The sequence below is a fragment of the Rhinoderma darwinii genome, chromosome 1 (assembly GCF_050947455.1).
Source record: "Rhinoderma darwinii isolate aRhiDar2 chromosome 1, aRhiDar2.hap1, whole genome shotgun sequence".
NCBI lineage: Eukaryota > Metazoa > Chordata > Amphibia > Anura > Rhinodermatidae > Rhinoderma > Rhinoderma darwinii.
Genome location: NC_134687.1, coordinates 510,987,556 through 511,009,762, shown reverse-complemented (window position 1 = coordinate 511,009,762; position 22,207 = coordinate 510,987,556).

Below are 22,207 nucleotides of genomic sequence, written 5' to 3'. Positions count from 1 at the left end.
TGGACTGAAGCACCTTCCTCAGAAGCAAAGGTGCACCTAAAGGATTTTGGTGCCTTCTTTTTATTAGAATATATTTTAGGCACCATGTCAAGTTTGAAGGGCTCTTGCGGTGCCAAAACAGTGGAAATCCCCCAAAAGTGATCCCATTTTGGAAACTACCCCCATTGAGGAAATTATCAAGAGGTATAGTGAGCATTTTGACCACACAGGTTTTTTGCAGAAATCATTGGAAGTAGTACGTGAAAACGAAAATCGTCATTTTCAAAGAAAATGTAGGTTTAGAAAAAAAAATTCTCATTTCCACAAGGACTAAAGGAGAAAAAACACCACAAAATTTGTAAAGCAATTTCTCCAGAGTAAAAAAATACCCCCCATGTGGCCATAAATTGCTGTTTAACACACACAGCAGGGCATAGAAGGGAAAGAGCACATTTTAGAAACCACACCCATTGAGGAAATTATCTAGAGGTATAGTGAGCATTTTGACAGCACAGGTTTTTTGCAAAACTTATTGAACTTAGGCCGTGAAAATTAAAATGTTAATTTTTTTCTAAGAAAATGTAGGTTTAGCTAATTTTTTTCATTTCCACAAGGACTAAAGGGGAAAAAGCATGTAAAATGTGTAAAGCAATTTCTCCTGAGTAAAACAATACCCCACATGTGGTCATAAATGGCTGTTTGGACACACGGCAGGACTTAGAAGGGAAAGACTGCTATTTGGCTTTTGGAGATCACATTTAGCAGGAATGGTTTGCGGAGGCCATGTCGCATTTGCAATGCCCCTGAGGGGACAAAACAATGAAAACGCCTAAAAAGTGACTCCATTTAGGAAACACACCCCTTGAGGAAAGCATCTTGTATTGTATTGAGCATTTTGACCCCATAGGTGTTTCATAGAATTTATTAGAATTGGGCAGTGAAAATAGAAAGAATCCCTTTTCTTCAATAAGACGTAGTTTAGCTCAAAATTTCCTCAACAAATAAAGGAAAAAAAGAACCCCATCATTTGTAAAGCAATTTCTCCAGAGTACGGTAATACCCTATATGTGGTCACAAACTGCTGTTTGGGCACACAGAAGGGCTCAGAAGGGAAGGAGCACCATTTGGCTTTTGGAGTGCAGATTTTGCTGGATTGGTTTCCGGTCGCTATGTCCTGTGGGACCAAAACAGTAGAAACCCCCCAGAAGTGAACACATTTTGGAAACTACACCCTTCAAGGTATTCACCTAGGGGTGTAGTAAGCATGTTAACACCGTAGGTGTTTTGTAGAAATTAGTGTGCACTCGATGTTGCAGAGTGAAAATGGGATTGTTTTCCATAGATATGCCAATATGTGGTGCCCAGCTTGTGCCACCATAACAAGACAGCTCTCTAATCATTCCGCTATGTTTACTGGTTTTTGAAGCACCCTACATTTGGCCCTAATCTTTTACCTGGACATTTGACAGGGCTCAGGAATTAAAGAGTGCCATTTACAATTGAGACTTAATTTTGCGATTTACAAAGTATTAGTTCACAATTGCAAAGGCTCTGATGTGAAATAATAAAGGAAACCCCTGACAAGTGACACCATTTTGGAAACTGCACCCCTCAAGGCATTTATTAAGGGGTGTAGTGAGCATTTTCACCCCAAAAGTAATTTTCCTCAAATAATTGCGCTGTGGATGGTGCACAGTAAAAACATTTTTCCCAGATATTCTATTTCAGTGGCAAATATGTCGTGCCTAGCTTATGCCACTGGAGACACCATCCCAAAAATTGTTAAAAGGCTTCTCCCCGCGATGCCATATATGTGGAAGTAAACTGCTGTCTGGGCACGCTGTAGGGTTCAGAGGGGAGGGAGCGCCATTTGGCTTTTGGAGCGTGGATTTGCTTTGTAGTAGATTTGGTTGAGTATTGCTGGTGTTTCCGTTTATAATGTGGGGGTACATGTGAGCCAGACAGAGTACATCAGGGGCATACTCAAGGTGGTATAATAATTGGGTTAAAAGAAACAGTAAAATAATCCATAGATGTGTGTTACAATGTGACACAATCCTTTCTGCACAGGCCAGTGTCTCACTTATAAATGTCCTTCCTTATCCCCCTTTTGGTGCCCACTCCGCACCTTTGCAGTTTGGGGAATTTAACTGGGAAAGTGTTGTCCTGGTATAATACAGGCACCCTCGCTTCCAGCAGATATGTTTGGGCCCTCCCCTTCCTGGTTCCCTAATGTTAGGGCCTTGATAATTCGCCTCTTGAAACAGAAGAAATGTTCCCCTCGGGCCTGCACAACTCCATATTTTTTATTTCATGACTTATGGAAGTCTTAACTAGTTTTATTTTTTCATAGATGTAGTGGTATGAGGGCTGTTTTTTTTCGGGACGAGCTATAGTTTTTATTGGTACCATTTTGTGGTACATGCAACTTTTTGATCACTTTTTATCCTATTTTCTGGGATGCAAAGTGACCAAAAAACTGCAATTCTGGCATAGTTTTCTAGGTTTTTTTATATACAGCGTTCACCATGCATTATAAATTACCTGTTAACTTTGTTCTGCAGGTCAGTCCGATTACGGCAATACCAAATTTATAGCACTTTTTTACGTTTTACAACTTTTTGCACAATAAAATTACTCTTGTAAAATGTATTTTTTCTGTCGCCAAGTAGTGAGCACCATAAAGTTTTAAATTTTTTCATCGACGGAGCTGTATGGGGGCTTGTTCTTTGCGAGTCGAGCTATAGTTTATATAGGTATCATTTTTTGGATACATGCGACTTTTTGATCACTTTTTATTCCAATATTTGTAGGGCAAAGTAACCAAAAAACAGAAATTCTGGTATAGGTTTTTAAGTACTTTTTTTACGTTGTTCACCGCGTGGAATAAATAACACAATATTTGTATAGTTTAGGTGGTTACGGACGCAGCGATACCATATATGTATGGTTTATTTATTTTTTTCAATAATAAAGGACTTGATAACCGAACAGGGTGATTGTATTTTATTTTATTACTTGAAAGTTTTATTATATGTTTTAAAACTTGTTTTTTTTACACTTTTTTATACTTTTTTTAAAAAAAATTCAAGTCCCACTAGGGGACTTGAAGGTCCAACTGTCAGATTTATTTTTTTCTAATACATTGCACTACCTATGTAGTGAAATGTATTAGATCTGTCAGTCATTCACTGACAGCAAGCCGATTTGGCTTCGCCTCCTGGCGGGGCCTAATCGGCATCCGTAATGGCAGAACAGGAGGCCATTGTTAGGTCTCCTGTTGCCATAGCAGCAGTCGCCAGCCCTGGTTAAATTTTAGGGCTGGCGATCTGCAAGCAACCTCAATTTTGATCGCTGCATCTAAGGGGTTAATGGCAGGGATCGGAGCTAGCTCCGGTTCATGCAGTTACAGGTGGATAACAGCTATAACATACCACTAACATCCACCGCTAATGGCGCCGGCTCAGCTCCTGAGCCGGAGCCAAATTGCCGTCGGTTACGAAAGCCTTTCAGGCCCTGCCTCTGGGCTGGGGCTGGAAGTTTTCCATGCTAGTCAGACCGGGAGGCAAGTATTAAGCCTCCGGTTGCCATTGCAGCCACCGGAAGCCCTGCAATTGCATTGCTGGGGTTCCGATGAGCTGCAGACAACTTAAATGCAGTGATTGCTTTTGACCACAGCATTTAAGGAGTTAATGGCCGGATGTCAGCTGTAATACATCACTGACATCCGGCGATGATGGCACCGACTCAGCTTCTGAGGGGGTGCCATGCATTTGTCGTATGGATACGGCAAAATGCGAGAAGCACTAGCTTTCCATGACGTATCCATACGGCAAATGTCGGGAAGGGGTTAAGGAGGTGTATTGCCATATTTTGGAAACACCTAGCCGACGTCCTAACTCTGTCCTAAGAAACATATGTTCATAATATAGCGTTAGTTAACCCGCACGGTGAACAACGTAAAAAACAATATATATATATATATATATATATATATATATATATATATATATACATATATAAAACATTCAAATATCTGTTTTTTGGTCACCTTAGCTCTCCAAAAAAAAGGAATAAAAAGTAATCAAAAAGTCGCATGTACCCCAAAATTGTATCGGTGAAAACTACAGCTCGCCCTGCAAAATTTAAGCCCTCACACCTCTAAATTGATGGGAAAATAAAAAAGTGATGGCTCTCAGAATATTGCAACACAAAGTATATATTTTTTTTGAGAAAATAGTTTAACATATAAATTTGGTATTGCTGTAATTGTATCAACCTGTACAATATGGTGATTATGTAATTTTTTACCGCTTGATGGACACCCTAAAAACAAAAGCCCCCAAAAAATGGTGTAATCGCTCTTTTTTGCCCATTTCACACCACAAATAAGTTTTTTGGTCAGATTCCCAGTACATTATGTGGTACAATAAATGGTACCATGATAAACTACAACTTGTCCCGCACAGAACAAGCCTTCATACGGCTATGTTGATGAAGAAATCGAAAAGTTATGGCTTTTGGAAGGCGGGGAGGAAAAAACAAAAATAAAAAACTCAAATTGGCCTAGTCTTTAAGGGTTTAATAGTTGACTAGGTTTTGTTACTTACTGAAAAACTAAATTTTCTCTTTAAGTTTCGCTGATGAAATGATGACCAGCATGCCTTAGTTTGTAAATTGCATAGTATTGTATTGTGATCCATAGAATGCACAATATGTCCAGATAAGCATATAGCTACTCTCAATGTTTAGCTACAGGATTTATGAGAAATGCCTCTAATTAATGGATCAGGCTGTCAGTCAAATCAGATCATAAGAACATAATACAGCGCTATAATGTCAAATCATTTGCACATTCTTTTGAATATGCTTACTTCTTTCATACAATACATTCCAATGTTTAAGCGTCTTGAGAAGTTTTACTTTAAATTATAATCTAACTTCATTATATTGTAAGGGGTTCTCCAGGAAGCCTGACAGTTGCTACAATGTAGAAACCTGAGTGAAATAGAATATATTGAGCACTAACTTGCTGTTAGTTCAAAGAAATTGGATGGTGTTCAACTGGAGAGTCCACCTGATAGGTAGTAATAAATATGAAATCAGCAGTTCTTTCAAGTATACATTGAGCAAGGAGTATTGAATATACGTAGAACAGTCAATTCAAATTTATTTATAGTCCAGTAGTATTGAAAGAGAGAACAAGCCAGATAAATAAAACTGTGTATACAATAAAATGTTAAATCTGAGATCGTTTTTTTCCAGTTAGTATTACTGTAATTAGAGGAACCGACCAGCCATGCATCAGTAAATCATCTATATAATTCCTGCTCCAAGATTAATTCAATACAAATATATGGAATGTAATTATTGTAAATCTTTTCTTACTGCCCCCTGACCTCCTTTTAGTCCGTATGGCTTGTCTCTGCAACTACAACTTGCATGAATCTTGTTTAGATCCACTGCAGCTGCGCATTCATGCTTAATATGGCTCCCTCACTAGTGCAGAGAGCTGATGGCCCCTTTTACTCCACTGCTCCCATATGACCGCTACTTCAAACCAGGGGCGTAGCTAGGGGGGGCAGGCGAGGCATGTGCCCCGGGCGCAACCCTTAGGTAGGGAAGGGGAGGAGTACCGCCGAGCAGCCGTACCAAACATCTGATCGCTGCTGACAGGAGGCAGAAGGTCTTGCGGGGGCGTTCTGACTGGGGTCGGTGCCGGCCCAGTCACCTGGCCTCATGTCAGTGACATGAATTCAGGTGACTCAGGTCAGATGACTGCTCTGGTCCACTCCTGGGCCATCACCGTCCCAAGTCAGAATGCCGCTGCAAGACCTCCTGCCTCCTCCTAACGGTGAGTCACGTCAGAAAGAGCAGAGAGTGGTAGCGGTAGGCTACCACTACCGCTCTCTGCTCTGGTGGCAGTGGGACACTAAGTACAAGGGGAGGGGGCTCAGTGGCACTAGGCACAAGGGGACAGGGGTTTAGTGGCACTAATCAGAATCGGTAGGGGTGTTCAGTGGCACTAAGTACAAGGGGGAGGGGTTTGTGTGGCAATAACTACAAGGGGAGGGGTGTTGTGTGGCACTAAGTACAAAGGGGGGCAGTGTGGCACTAAGTACAAGAAAGGGCTGTGCACAATATCTACTAGGGGGCTGTGTGTGGCGCTATCTACAAGAGGGGGCTGTGTGTGGCACTAGATACAAGAAGGGGCTGTGTGGGGCACAATCTAAAGGGGGATGTGTGTGGCGCTATCTACAGGGGTGCTGTGTGTGGCGCTATCTACAGGGAGGGCTGTATGTGGACCTATCTACAAGGGGTGTGTGTGGCACTATCTATTGGGGGGCTGAGTGGAACTATCCACAGGGGGCTGTGTGTGGCGCTATCTACAGGGGGGGTTGTGTATGGCGCTATACACGGGGGGTGGCACTGGCTACAGGGGGGTGTTTGTGGCACTATCTACAGGGGGCTGCGTGGCATTATATACAAGAGAGGTGCTGTGTGTGGCGTTATCTACAAGATGGCTGTGTGTGGTGCTATCTACAAGAGGGCTGTGTGTGGCACTATCTACAAGAGGGCTATGTGTGGCACTATCTACAAGAGGGCTGTGTGTGGCGCTATATACAAGGGGCTGTGTGTGGTACTATTTACAAGAGGGCTGTGTGTGGCACTATCTACAAGAGGGCTGTGTGTGGCTCTATCTACAAGAGGGCTGTGTGTGGCCCTATCTACAAGGGGGCTGTGTGTGGCGCTATCTACAAGGGGGCTGTGTGTAGTGCTATCTACAAGGGGGGCTGGGTGGCACTATCTACAAGTGGGCTGTGTGTGGCACTATCTACAAGGTGGCTGTGTGTGGCACTATCTACAATGTGGCTGTGTGTGGCCTCTTTAAGTTATTTTCTTTTAATTTATTGTTATATTAACTACCTTATAGAACTATATTGCTTGTAAAATGTAAAAATGGTTTTATACCCAAGTTACATTAAAAAAATGCGACAAAAATTACAACTAATTGATTAGTAGAGAAAGCAAACATGTCGAGGAGGAAGGAGATGTCGGGAAAGCAGTTGGGGGGTTGCCAATCTGAATCTTTGCCCCGGGTGCTGGAGAACCTAGCTAACCCTCTGCATCAGACACTACTGATACTGCCACCAGTGGCGTAACGATCGCTGTCGCAGGGTGTCCATCCGCAACCGGGTCTGGAGGGGAAAGGTGTCCAGCCCTGATTCCCCCAAGTGTCCACATTAGGCCTTGGAAAAATTCTGTGCTTTACAAGGTTCTTATTCTGGGCAGAATTATGACGTTATATGCGATGCAGCACACAACAAGGGAGTATGCTGTGTCGCATATAATGTACTGACGCTGCCAGATGTCAGGAAGTTGATTGCGCTGTTGCTTGATGTGGCAGCCTAAGGGGATCGAGGATGGGTCCCCTGCAGACAAGAAAAATGAGTAAAAATATAGATTTTTTTTAAATCAGTGGGTTCTATCGAGGGGTCCAAATGAGGTGGGGGTTTGGGGCCTGGCATGCGGCCTGGCTCCAATTTGTTATATGCCTGACTGCCGCCCAATTACTATGTATCTGTAAGTCAGCGTGTCTACAAGCTGATACACACATCCGGCCTTAAAGCGTACCAGAGTTTTCTATAGATAGATATATATAGGTTATCTTCTTAGCACTGCTCCCACATGTAATTGATGCAGTAGCTGCTTGTGTCTCTGTCTGCTTTGTTATAACTATTTCCCCATCTACATGCATTTCTCTGACTCTAAGTGCACTTTGCTGTATGCTGTCTAATGTTTTGCTGAAAGTGTTTTTCAATAATAACCAAAAAGCTAAATGTAAGCACTAATGCTGGGTTCTCATGTCTCTCTAAAAATGCATTTTTTGCAGCAAAACTGTGCCATTTATCAGCAATTTCATGAAAATGGTGCAGTTTTGGTGTGATTCGCAGCAAATAATGCATTTTTAGTGTGACGTAAGAGCCAAGTTTAAGCACTTACAATCAGCTTTGTAGTTATGCAGGGACATCTCAGCCAATAGAGTAATGATGGTAAAGCAGAAATTAAGAATGAAACACTGGAGAGAAAGAAGAAGGTTTGTATAACATAGATTAGGAAACAAGAGTGCTGGCTTGCTGAAACAGAAAATAGCTATAACAGAGCAGACAGAGAGACACAAGGCAATTACTGCAAAGATTACATGAGAGAGCAGTACTAAGAAGATAACTTACGTGTGTCCCAGAAGCAATGAACTGGTTGTTTGCAGAGTCAGGCGTATTATTAGTACAAAGAGCAAGCTTTAGCAGAGAGACACCCCCACTTTCTGTAGTCCGTTTGCTGCTCCTTCCTCCCCTCTCCATAGACTTCTATGGGCAGGCAGTGAAGAGACACACCCCACTTCCTGTAGTTCATCTCCTCCTCTCTGTAACTAGATATATAACGGGGCGGATAGCAGATTACAGGATAGGAGAGACATAGTGGAAGCAACTTTGTGCACATTTAGCAAGGATAAAACAGAAACATTTTTGAAGAACGAAAATTGCTAAATTGCTAGATATCAGGTATACTATTAGATTAGCATAAATTGAAAAATGAAAAAGTGTCAATTTAACATTCTCCCTTCAGGCCCTGAGCAGAACCACAAGGACAGGCGCCTAGCTCAGCGATGCTCGCCACTTCAGATTTCTGTACCCCTTCTTTACTCTATTATGTTAAGTTCATAACGAAGCTCCATAGCGCTTGTCATCAAAATCACTGGTCACTGCAGGTATGGTGTTCAGCCCTCAGCTCCATTCAGTTTCACCTTCTCCTCCCTGATGGTGTCTCAACAACTACACCTTCACTGTTTGGTGTATACAGTAGTTCTCTTCACTAGAAATGGATAAAAGTGTCTGCTGCCATGATCACTACTTTATTTCACATATCACAAAATTCTGATAACCTATAAGCTGAGCAAGCTTGTGGATTTATCATACACATTGGACAATCCCTTTAAGGGAACTTTTATTCGATTTGAGTGTTTAGCCAATAGGAAAATGCATCTTGTTACAATGTGATAATTTTGTAACGTTAGATTTGCATTCACATGATATGCTCAATTTCCCTGAGCCCTTAATGTGTGCAAATATTAATATGATGCTCAAATTTAAATCTTCTACTACCAGGTAAGTCCTTAAGTAATAATAGTTTAGGCTGTGTTCACATCAGCGTTGACTTTCCATTGAGGGGTTCCGTCTGCGGTTTCCGTCGCCGTTAACCCTCAACGTAAAGGCAAACGGAAACCTTAGCTTCCGTTTGCATCACCATTGATGTCAATGGTGACGGAAACGTTACTAATGGTCTCCGTTTGTCACCGTTGAGACAGGGTTCTGTTGCTTTTGACAGAATCAATAGTGCAGTCGACTGCACTATTAATTCTGTGAAAAACAACGGAACCCTGTCACAACGGTGACAAACGGAAATCTTTAGCAACGTTTCCGTCGACATTGACATCAATGGTGATGCAAACGGAAGTTGTGGTTTCCATTTGCCTTTACTTTGAGGGGTTAACCCGACAGAAACCTCCGACGGAACCCCTCAACGGAAAGTCAACGCTGATGTGAACAGGCCCTGACTGTGTAGTGGAATAATTACTTGCCAACCCCTTAGGAAATAAAATTTGGCTGAAAGAAATTATTTCCCAATAAAGAATCAATGGGATGTGCCGACATTCTGAGCTCTAGTTATGAAACCTAGTTATCTACTATAAAAAAAAAATCACTGTGTGAGAATGTTAGAGTGAAAATAAAGAAAGTGGATGCACCTAATATCTGTAGACTGGATCTTTGCCGCTAGAATATAATTTTCAATAGAGTACAATAAGTAAATTTTCATAAAAAACAGTATTGTGCATTATTTACAAATTTATGTACAATGTGATGCTAAATCTAGTGTTAAAATGTAGTAGAGTATAGCACATCTGTATATTGTGCTATTTTATGAATAGAAGTCAATCATCCCTCTTTAGTGTACGTTAGGAGCACATTAGGACAAGTCAGGCTTATCGTGCACCTTGTGCCTCTTTAATAGAAGCCTGTAGTGTTAAAGACACTTATCATGAGTATTGAGCCATTTCAAGTGTGGTATCCAGTTTTAGTTTTATCTACATTCTGTGGTAAATCATTTATAAGCAATAGGTAGGGAATTTTTCATATATCTAATAATAGTTGCATTCTTATGCTGAGTTACATTTTCACTGCTCCTATACCCGCTACATGTATAAGCAACTTTCATAAAATTCTGACACTTTATTTACAGAGACAACATCCAAGAGAGATACAGTATATTACTGTCTTATAGTGTGCATATACAATATGTGGCTGACACGTTAAGTATTCTGTCATTGGACTTAACAAGAATAGTACTGGCTGTTCTACACATGAGTCAGAAGTTCAAGCAGTCAATATATTTAACTGTCCCACTAAACAATGACATTATGCATGTCAATCATTGGATGACTTTAAAGTGTCGTTTTTCTTGTAACCATAGAAAGACAGCATTGGATAAATAAAGATGCAATGGCTATAAATAAAAAAAATATGGGATGGCAGACATACATAATGGTCCATTTATATTTTCTTATACTTCTAAACACTATATACAGTGCCTCGCAAAAAGTATTCACCCCCTTGGTGTTTTTTTCTTTTTTGTTGCATTTCAGTCTTGAATTAAAATACATTTTTGGAATTTTTGTACCATTTGATTTATACAACATGCTTACCTGTGAAGGTGCAAAATATGTTTTACTGTGACACAAATATTAATAAGGACAAAAAAAAAAACAACTTTAACGTGCATAAGTCAATAATTTGTGGAGGCACCTTTTGCTACAATTACAGATGAAAGTCCCTTGGGATATGTCTCTATTAGCCTAGCACATCAAGACCACTGGGATTTTCGCCCATTCTTTCAGGCAAAATTGCTCCAACTCATTCAAGTTAGATAGGTTTCGTTGGTGTACTGCACTCTTCAAGTCATGCCACAGATTCCCAATTGGATTGAGGTCTGGGCTTTGACTAGGCCTTTCCAAGACATTTATCGGTTTCCCCTTAAACCCAGTGTAGCCTTATCAGTATGTTTAGGGTCATTGTCCTGCTGGAAGATGAATCTTCGTCCCATCCTCAAATCTATGGCAGACTGAAACTGTTTTTTCATAAAGAATTGCCCTGTATTTACTGCCATCCATTTTTCCTCCTATCCTGATAAGATTTTCAATTCCTACCGATAGGAAGAATCCCCACAGCATGATGCTACCACCCCCATGCTACACTGTGGGAATGGTGTTTTTGAGGTGATAGAAAGTGTTGGGTTTGCGCCACACATAGCATTTCCCATGATTGCCGAAAAGTTAAATTTTAGTTTCATCTGACCAAACAAGCTACTTCCATGTGTTTGGGGGGGTCTGCCACATGCTGTTTGGCAAATTCATAACACATGTTCTTGTGTTTTTCTTTAAGCAATGGATTTGTTTCTGGCCACTCTTCCATAAAGGCCAACTCTGTGGTGTGTACAGCTTAAAGTGGTCCTATGTACAGATACTTAAATCTCTGCTGTGAATCTTGGGAGCTCCTTCAGTGTTAGGGGATGTTCACATGCTAAAGTAAAAACAGCTGTAAAATACGGAGCAGTTTTTAAGGGAAATGTTTTTTGATGCGTTTTTGCGGCCGTTTTTGAAGCTGTTTTTCTATTGACACAATGAAAAACAGCTCCAAAAATGGCTCAAGAAATGGCATGCACTTCTTTTTACGGGGCGTTTTTTTACACGTTGTTTTTTTAAAGGGCCGCGTAAAAAACGCACCGTCAGAACGAAACGCCGTTTTTCCCATTGAAAGCAATGAGCAGATGTTCAGAGGCATTCAGCTTCTGTTTTTTCAGCCGTTTTTTTGTGCGTTTACGGCACGAAAAACGGCTGAAAATAAGCCGTGTGAACATACCCTTATCAGTGGAGTCTTTGTTGAATCTCTGATTAATGCCATTCTTGCCCGGTCTGTGAGAATTGGTTGACGACCTTCTCTTGTCAGTTTTGTAGCTGAGCCATATTCTTTCTATTTTGTTAGAATGGATTTAATGGTGCACCGTGGGATGTTCAAAGTTTGGGATTTTTTTTTTTATAACCCAACCCTGATCTATACTTCTCCACAACTTTGTCTCTGACCTGTTTGGAGATCACCTTGGTCCTCATGTTATTCGCTTTGTGGTGTTGCGGACTCAGGGGCCTTTCAGAACAGGTGTATTTATACTGACATCATGTGACAGATCATGTGACACTCTGCACACAGGGCGACCTTATTCAACTAATTCTGTGACTTCTGAAGGTAATTGGTTTGACTAGACTTTATTTAGGGGTTTCATAGCAAAACTTTTCAGGTTTTAGTCCTTTGTTTTTCTGTTTATAAACCTGGATTTTTTGAGGAATTCTATTGAAACAATTGTGACTATATTGTTAGGTCCATTACAAAAAATCTAATTTATATTCCATTTTAATTCCATGTTGTAATGCAACAAAAAAAAAAACACCAAGAAAGGAGAATACTTTTGCAAGGCACTATAAATCATTTGTACAATTGCATTGGAACTGAGTATCTTTATAACAGCTAACAAGCTATTCACTAGTCAATACTGAAAAGTGACTTCTATGCAAAAAAACAAACTGCATTTACTGCAAAGTGGGTCTGGGAAGATTAAGGCTATGTTCACACGGGGTATTTTGCAGGAGGAATATCTGCCTCAAAATTCCGTTTGGAAGTTTGAGGCAGATATTCCTCTCCCTGCACGCCGATTTTCGCTGAGTTTTTCACGCCGTTTTTCGCCCGCGGCCATTGAGCGCCGCGGGCATAAAACAGCGCGAAATACGCTTTATCTGCCTCCCATTGAAGTCAATGGGAGGTCAGAGGCGGAAACGCCCGAAGATAGGGCATGTCGCTTCTTTTTCCCGCGAGGCAGTTTTACTGCTCGCGGGAAAAAGACGCCGACGCCTCCCATTGAAATCAATGGGAGGCATTTTCGGGCTGTTTTTGCCGAGTTTTGCGACGCGGTTCCCGCGTAAAAAAACTCGGCAAAATACCCCGTGTGAACATAGCCTTAAATGGCACCTCTGCAGTGTTAACATGATGTATTAGGTGACTGGATTACAATAAAATCTGGAAAATCTGTAGTAGATAATCTGTTTGTTTGAAAACAAATATAAATAAACCAATTTTTAACTGATACTGTATATCTCTTTTTGTCACAGTTTTGGTGTTTATTTTGTAAAACTGCCCTTTCCTATTGTTAAAAAAAAAAAGCAACAAAAACAGATAAAAAAGACTTCACAAAATCACTTTAACCCCTTAATTACCAGCCTATTTTAGACCTTAATGACCAAGCAATTTTTTACGTTTTTCAATCGTCGCATTCCAAGAGCAATAACCTTTTTATTTTTGCGTCGACATAGCTGTATAAGGTCTTCTTTTTTGCGGGACAAGTTGTATTTTTTAATAGCACCATTTTGAGGTACATATTATTTATTGATTAACTTTTATTAACTTTTTTTGGGGGGGGGAATAGAAAAAAATCTGACATTTCGCCACTCTTTTTTGCGTCCTAAATCTACGCCGTTTACCGTGTGGTATAAATAACACAATAACTTTATTCAGCGGGTTGTTACGATTGCAACGATACCAAATTTATATAGTTTTTGTATGTTTTACTACTTTTACACAGTAAAAACGCTTTTTTTTTCTAAATTATTTGTACTTGCGTCTCCATATTTGAAGAGCCGTAACGTTTTTATTTTTTCGCTGATGCGGTTGTATGAGGGCTTTTTTTTTGCGGGACGACTTGTAGTTTTTATTGGTACCATTTGGAGTAGATGCGACTTTTTGATCACCTTTTAATCACATTTTTTTAAAGTCAGGATTCACAGAAAACAGCAATTTTTCTGTCGTTTTTTATTAAATTTTTTACGGCGTTCACCGTGCAGGTTAAGTAATGTAATAGCTTTATAGTCGGGGTCGTTACAGACGCGGCGATACCAAATATGTGTAACTTTTTTACTTTATTTTGTTTTTTTAATAGTAAAGCAGTTCGTAAGGGGAAAAAGTGGGTTTTTCATTTTTTTTCAAATTTTTTTAAATTTACTTTCTTAAACTTTTTTTTTAACTTTTTTACTAGTACCACTAGGGGACTTTAATATGCGATTCTGCGATTACTGCAGGCATCTGCTAGGTCATGCCTCCGGCATGATTTAGCAGGCATTCATTACAGGCAGACATGGGGGCCTTTATTAGGCCCCTGGCTGCCATTGGAGACACTGACACTCGGCGATCGCATCGCCGGGTGTCGGTGGGAGAGAGAGGGAGCTCCTTCCCTCTCTCCAAAACCACTCAGATGCGGTGCTCACTATTGAGCACCGCATCTGAGGGGTTAAACGGGTGAGATCGATACTAATATCGATCTCACCCGGCAGAGCAGGGACGCTCCCAGCCCTCAGCTGCCTCTAGCAGCTGAGAGCAGGGAGATTTGACAGCTCCCTGCTCTGTTTACTTATTCCGATGCCGCGACGTAAAAAGTCTATGGCATCGGAATAAGGACCGTTAGTGACCGACGTAGAAACACGATGGGCCGGTCACTAACGGGTTAAAACCTAATTGTGCAACTATAATGAATTAGGAATTGTACCTCTTAAATATGCACATGTAGCAGAGGTCTAACAAGTACCAAAAGAATAAAGCCCAGCATACATTCGTAGTTACATAAAGTATACTTATCCTTATCAAATATCATCTCAATGACCTTGTACCTCAAATTTAAAGGCAGTGTGACCCTTAACCCCTTCCCGACATTTGACGTATCCATACGCCAAAGTTGGGTAGGGGACGTATGGAACGGGCTCACGGAGTGAACACGCTCCATACGATGCCGGTGTCGTCTGTATGTTACAACCTTCAGAGTAACGAGCGGCCGCATTAAATGCCGCTGTCAATAGCGACCGCAGCATTTAAATCGTTAGAAAGAGGGGGGTGACCCCCTCTAACAGCTCATCGCGCCCCCTGCAACGCAATCGCGGGGGGGGCGATGGTTGCTATGTCTGCCTGAGGGCCTAATGAAGGCCCCCAGGTCCGCCATCTTTGTGCTCCTATTAAGCGCTGCCTCCTGCGGGGCTTAATAGAAGCCTGTCAGAATCACGATATACTGTAATACATTAGTATTGCAGTATATCGTGCAGGCGATCTAACGATCGCTGGTTGAAGTACCTTTCGGGGACTAATAAAAAAAGTAAAAATGAGTAAAATAAAGGGTTTTTTTATGTAAAAAAAAAAATACATTTTTAAAAATTAAAAAATTAAACTGTAATGATGGGGGTAGGGAAACGGACAAGTGAGCCCTAATCAACCCGCCACTCTGTCCCTGCCTACTTGCAACGACCCGCCCTAGGCGACGGGGTACAACTGGGCGGCGGTCCCTACGCTCAGTAAGTGCACGAGACAAACAGACAAGGGTACTGTAAAGGATCTGCCAGGCACAGCTTCGGGGTTAACTCCCATAATTAATCAGTCAGCACCTGAATCTACATCCCTGAGACTGACTCCAGCTTCCACCACTCAGGCTGGCAGGCTTAGGAGTGGGAGAGCCTATCGCAACCTGGCCAGACTCAGCTAGCTCCCGCCCTCGGTCTATTTAAGCCTGCCCTTCCTGTCCCTCGGTGCTTGTGATTCTTTTCGTGTGGTTTCCTGGCCCAGCTACAGCTCCTTCTATTTTGATCCTGCTCCATACAGACCCTGGCTTACTGACTACTCTTCTGCTCTTCGTTTGGTACCTCGCACACTCCTGGCTTGACTCGGCTCGTTCTCCACTCTGGTTGCTCACGGTGTTGCCGTGGGCAACTGCCCCTTTCCCTTGCTTGTATTCCCTTGTATGTTTGTCGTGTTTGTCGTGCACTTACTGAGCGCAGGGACCGCCGCCCAGTTAAACCCCGTCGCCTAGGGCGGGTCGTTGCAAGTAGGCAGGGACAGAGTGGCGGGTAGACTAGGGCTCACTTGTCCGTTTCCCTACCCCCCGTCATTACATAATCACAAGCCCATACCTAGTCTACCCTGGTCCCTGACACCACTATGGACCCCCGTGAGACCCTGGTTCAGCAAATGCAGGGTCTCTCCCTACAGGTCCAGGCCCTGGCTCAGAGGGTCAACCAGCCTGATGCTACCTTGGTAGTTCCCCTCACCTCACCTCTTGAACCCCACCTCAAGTTGCCCGACCTGTTCTCAGGGGACCGGAGGGCTTTTCTCTCCTTTCGGGAGAGTTGTAGGCTTTACTTTCGTTTAAAGCCTCATTCCTCAGGTTCTGAGAGCCAGCGGGTGGGTATAATTATGTCCCGGCTCCAGGAAGGGCCCCAAGAGTGGGCCTTCTCCTTGGCTCCTGACGCCCCTGAACTTTCCTCCGTTGATTGTTTCTTTTCTGCTCTCTGACTTATTTATGACGAGACTGACAAGACTGCCTTTGCCGAGAGTCAGCTGGAGACCTTACGTCAGGGTAAGAGACCTGTTAAGGAGTATTGTTCTGACTTTAGGAAGTGGTGCGTAGCTTCTCAGTGGAATGACCCTGCCTTAAGGTGCCAGCTTAGGTTGGGTCTGTCGAATGCCCTGAAAGACCTGCTAGTTAGCTATCCCTCTTCTGACTCCCTAGACCAGGTTACGACTTGACCGACGTCTCAGGGAACGACAACGTGAACTTTTATGTGTTTTCTCCTCCGACTCCCCCATGATGCCTCCCGAAGTTCCGTTGCTTCGTTCCTTCCCAAAAGACTCAGAGATACCTATGCAACTCGGGGCCTCCGTGTCCCCCCAACAACGTAGAGAATTCCGCAGGAAGAATGGTCTCTGCTTCTACTGTGGGGATGACAAGCATCAAGTGAACAACTGTCCTAAGCGTAAGAATGCAGCCAGAGAACTTCCGCGCCTAAGTGATCATCGAGGAGGTCACTTGGGCGCACAGGTATTTCCCGTAAATAGGAAACGTACTAAGATCTTGCTTCCCTTTCAGGTCTCTTTTGGTGGTAGGTCTGCTACCGGCAGTGCCTTCGTGGATTCAGGGTCCTCTACTAATATCATGTCTGTCGAATTTGCTATGTCTCTTGCTATGCCTCTGATTGATTTGCCTAAACCTGTCCCGGTAGTGGGTATCGACTCCACTCCTCTTGCTAATGGTTATTTTACACAGCATACCCCTGTTTTTGAACTCCTTGTTGGCTCCATGCATTTGGAGCAGTGCTCTGTACTGTTGATGCAGGGATTATCGTACGATTTGGTTCTAGGCCTTCCCTGGTTGCAGTTGCATAATCCCACGTTTGACTGGAATACTGGGGAGCTAACCAAATGGAGTAATGAATGTTTTACGTCATGTTTTTCTGTTAATTCTATTTCTCCCCCTGAGGAGGCGAACACGCTACCCGAGTTTGTTCAGGACTTCGCTGATGTTTTCTCTAAGGAGGCCTCCGAAGTGTTACCTCCTCATAGAGAATACGATTGCGCTATCGAATTGGTACCAGGAGCTAAGCTTCCTAAGGGTAGGATATTTAATCTTTCTTGTCCCGAACGTGAAGCCATGAGAGAGTATATCCAGGAATGCCTGGCCAAGGGTTACATTCGTCCCTCTACTTCTCCGGTAGGTGCTGGCTTCTTCTTCGTAGGGAAGAAGGATGGTGGTCTTAGGCCATGCATTGACTACCGTAGCCTGAATAAGGTCACTGTAAGGAACCAGTATCCCCTTCCTTTGATTCCTGATCTCTTCAATCAGGTTCAGGGGGCCCAATGGTTCTCTAAGTTGGATCTACGGGGGGCGTATAACCTTATCCGCATCAAAGAGGGGGATGAGTGGAAGACTGCGTTTAACACGCCCGAAGGCCATTTCGAATACCTCGTCATGCCCTTTGGGTTGTGTAATGCCCCTGCGGTCTTCCAGAATTTCATAAATGAGATTTTAAGAAATTACCTGGGGATATTTCTTGTAGTGTACCTTCATGACATACTGGTGTTTTCCAAGGACTGGTCCTCCCACATTGAGCATGTCAGGAAGGTGCTCCAGGTCCTTCGGGAAAACAAACTGTTTGCCAAAACCGAAAAATGTGTGTTTGGGGTACAGGAAATACCATTTTTGGGTCAAATCCTCACTCCTCATGAATTCCGCATGGACCCCGCCAAGGTTCAGGCTGTGGCGGAATGGGTCCAACCTGCCTCCCTGAAGGCGTTACAGTGTTTCTTGGGGTTCGCTAATTATTACAGGAGATTTATTGCTAACTTCTCGGTCATCGCTAAGCCTCTTACGGACCTCACTCGCAAAGGAGCTTATCTCCTCCACTGGCCTCCTGAGGCTGTCCAGGCTTTTGAGGTCCTTAAGAAGTGCTTTTTCTCGGCCCCGGTGCTGGTTCAGCCCAACCAAATGGAGCCATTTATCGTGGAAGTTGACGCATCTGAGGTGGGAGTGGGGGCTGTCTTGTCCCAGGGTACCAGGTCCCTCACCCATCTCCGCCCCTGTGCCTACTTCTCCAGGAAGTTTTCGCCAACAGAGAGTAACTATGATATTGGCAACCGCAAACTCTTAGACATTAAATGGGCATTTGAAGAGTGGCGCCACTTCCTGGAGGGGGCTAGGCACCAGGTAACGGTCCTTACCGACCACAAGAATCTGGTTTTCCTAGAATCTGCCCGGAGGCTAAACCCGAGACAAGCTCGATGGGCGTTATTTTTTACCAGATTCAATTTTTTGGTTACCTATAGGGCTGGGTCTAAAAATATTAAGGCTGATGCACTGTCGCGTAGCTTCATGGCCAGCCCTCCTTCGGAGGAAGATCCTGCTTGTATTTTGCCTCCAGGTATAATCATTTCCTCGATCGATTCTGATTTAGTCTCTGAAATTGCTGCTGATCAAGGTTCAGCTCCCGGGAAACTTCCTGAGAACAAGCTGTTTGTTCCCCTGCAATTCCGGCTAAGGGTACTTAGGGAAAATCATGACTCTGCACTATCTGGTCATCCAGGCATCCTGGGTACCAAACACCTCATTACTAGAAACTATTGGTGGCCTGGGTTGCCTAAAGACGTTAAGGCCTATGTCGCCGCTTGTGAGGTTTGTGCTAGGTCCAAGACTCCCAGGTCCCGACCAGCGGGCTTACTGCGTTTGTTGCCCATTCCCCAGAGACCTTGGACACATATCTCCATGGATTTTATCACCGATTTGCCTTCACCCCAAGGCAAGTCGGTGGTGTGGGTGGTAGTAGACCGCTTCAGTAAGATGTGCCACTTTGTGCCCCTCAAGAAACTACCCAACGCCAAGACGTTGGCTACCTTGTTTGTCAAACACATCCTGCATCTCCATGGGGTCCCTGTCAATATTGTTTCGGACAGAGGGGTACAATTTGTTTCATTGTTTTGGAGAGCCTTCTGTATGAAGTTGGAGATTGATCTGTCCTTCTCCTCTGCCTTCCATCCTGAAACCAATGGCCAAACTGAGAGGACTAATCAATCTCTAGAACAATATTTAAGGTGTTTTATCTCTGACTGTCAATATGATTGGGTCTCATTCATTCCCCTCGCCGAATTTTCCCTTAATAACTGGGTCAGTAACTCGTCAGGGGTCTCACCCTTTTTCTGTAATTTTGGGTTTAATCCACGGTTCTCCTCCGTTTCACCTGGTAGTTCCAACAATCCCGAGGTAGAGGTCGTTCATCGGGAACTGTGCACAGTCTGGGCCCAGGTTCAGAAGAACCTAGAGGCATCCCAGAGCGTACAAAAAACTCAGGCTGATAGAAAACGTTCTGCTAACCCCCTGTTTATGGTCGGGGATCTGGTGTTGTTGTCGTCTAGGAACTTGCGTCTCAAGGTTCCGTCCAAGAAGTTTGCTCCCCGGTTTATTGGGCCGTATAAGGTCATTGAGGTCCTCAATCCTGTCTCCTTCCGGCTGGAGTTACCCCCGTCATTTCGTATACACGACGTGTTTCATGCCTCCCTCCTTAAACGCTGCTCCCCGTCCTTGGCTCCCTCGAGGAGACCTCCTGTTCCCGTCCTCACCCCTGAGGGGGTGGAATTCGAGGTGGCCAAGATTGTGGACAGCAAGATGGTCCAAGGCTCCCTCCAGTACCTGGTCCATTGGAGAGGATACGGGCCCGAGGAGAGGACTTGGGTACCCGCCCAGGATGTTCACGCTGGGGTATTGGTCAGGAGGTTCCACCTGCGTTTCCCCAGTAAGCCAGGTCCACTTAGAAAGGGTCCGGTGGCCCCTCATAAAAGGGGGGGTTCTGTAAAGGATCTGCCAGGCACAGCTTCGGGGTTAACTCCCATAATTAATCAGTCAGCACCTGAATCTACATCCCTGAGACTGACTCCAGCTTCCACCACTCAGGCTGGCAGGCTTAGGAGTCGGAGAGCCTATCGCAACCTGGCCAGACTCAGCTAGCTCCCGCCCTCGGTCTATTTAAGCCTGCCCTTCCTGTCCCTCGGTGCTTGTGATTCTTTTCGTGTGGTTTTCTGGCCCAGCTACAGCTCCTTCTATTTTGATCCTGCTCCATACAGACCCTGGCTTACTGACTACTCTTCTGCTCTTCGTTTGGTACCACGCACACTCCTGGCTTGACTCGGCTCGTTCTCCACTCAGGTTGCTCACGGTGTTGCCGTGGGCAACTGCCCCTTTCCCTTGCTTGTATTCCCTTGTATGATTGTCGTGTTTGTCGTGCACTTACTGAGCGCAGGGACCGCCGCCCAGTTGTACCCCGTCGCCTAGGGCGGGTCGTTGCAAGTAGGCAGGGACAGAGTGGCGGGTAGACTAGGGCTCACTTGTCCGTTTCCCTACCCCCCGTCATTACAGGTACACAAAGCTAGGGGAAATGGGGCAGTTGCCCACGGCAACACCGTGAGCAACAAGAGTGGTGAACGAGCCGAGTCAAACCAGGAGTGAACGAGGTACCAAACGCAGAGCAGGAGAGTAGTCAGAAAGCCAAGGTCAGTATGGAGCAGGATCAAATAGTCAGAAGCTGTAGCTGGGCCAGGAAACCACACGAGAAGAATCACAAGCAAAGGAGGAACAGGAAAGGCAGGTATAAATAGACAGAGGGTGGGATCTAGCTCCGTCTGGCCAGGCTGCGATAGGCTCTCCCACTCCTAAGCCTGCCATCCTGAGTGGTGGAAGATGGAGTCAGTCTCAGAGGCATAGACTCTGGTGCAGACTGATTACCTATGGGCGTATACGCAGAAGTTGTGCCTGGCAGATCCTTTACAGTACCCCCCCTTTTATGTGGGGCCACCGGACCCTTTCTAAGTGGACCTGGTTTATTGGGGAAACGAAGGTGACATTTCCTGACCAATACCCCAGCGTGAACATCCCGGGCGGGTACCCAAGTCCTCTCCTCAGGCCCATATCCTCTCCAATGGACCAGGTACTGAAGGGAGCCTTGGACCATCTTGCTGTCCACAATCTTGGCCACCTCGAATTCCACTCCCTCAGGGGTGAGAACGGGAACAGGAGGTTTCCTCGAGGGAGCCAAGGACGGGGAACAGCGTTTAAGGAGGGAGGCATGAAACACGTTGTGTATTCGAAAAGATGGGGGCAACTCCAGTCGGAAGGAGACAGGATTGAGGACTTCAATGACCTTATACGGCCCAATAAACCGGGGAGCAAACATCTTGGACGGGACCTTAAGGCGCAAGTTCCTAGACGATAACCACACCAGATCCCCGACCATAAACAAGGGGTTAGCAGAACGTCTTCTATCAGCCTGAGTTTTTTGTTCGCTCTGGGACGCCTCTAGGTTCTTCTGAACCTGGGCCCAGACTGTGCACAGTTCCCGATGAACGACCTCTACCTCGGGATTGTTGGAACTACCAGGTGAAACGGAGGAGAACCGTGGATTAAACCCAAAATTACAGAAAAAGGGGGAGACCCCTGACGAGTTACTGACCCGGTTATTAAGGGAAAATTTGGCGAGGGGAATGAATCAATCATATTGACAGTCAGAGATAAAACACCTTAAATATTGTTCTAGAGATTGATTAGTCCTCTCCGTTTGGCCATTAGTTTCAGGATGGAAGGCAGAGGAGAAGGACAGATCAATCTCCAACTTTTTACAGAAGGCTCTCCAAAACAATGAAACAAATTGTACCCCTCTGTCCGAAACAATATTGACAGGGGCCCCATGGAGACGCAGGATGTGTTTGACAAACAA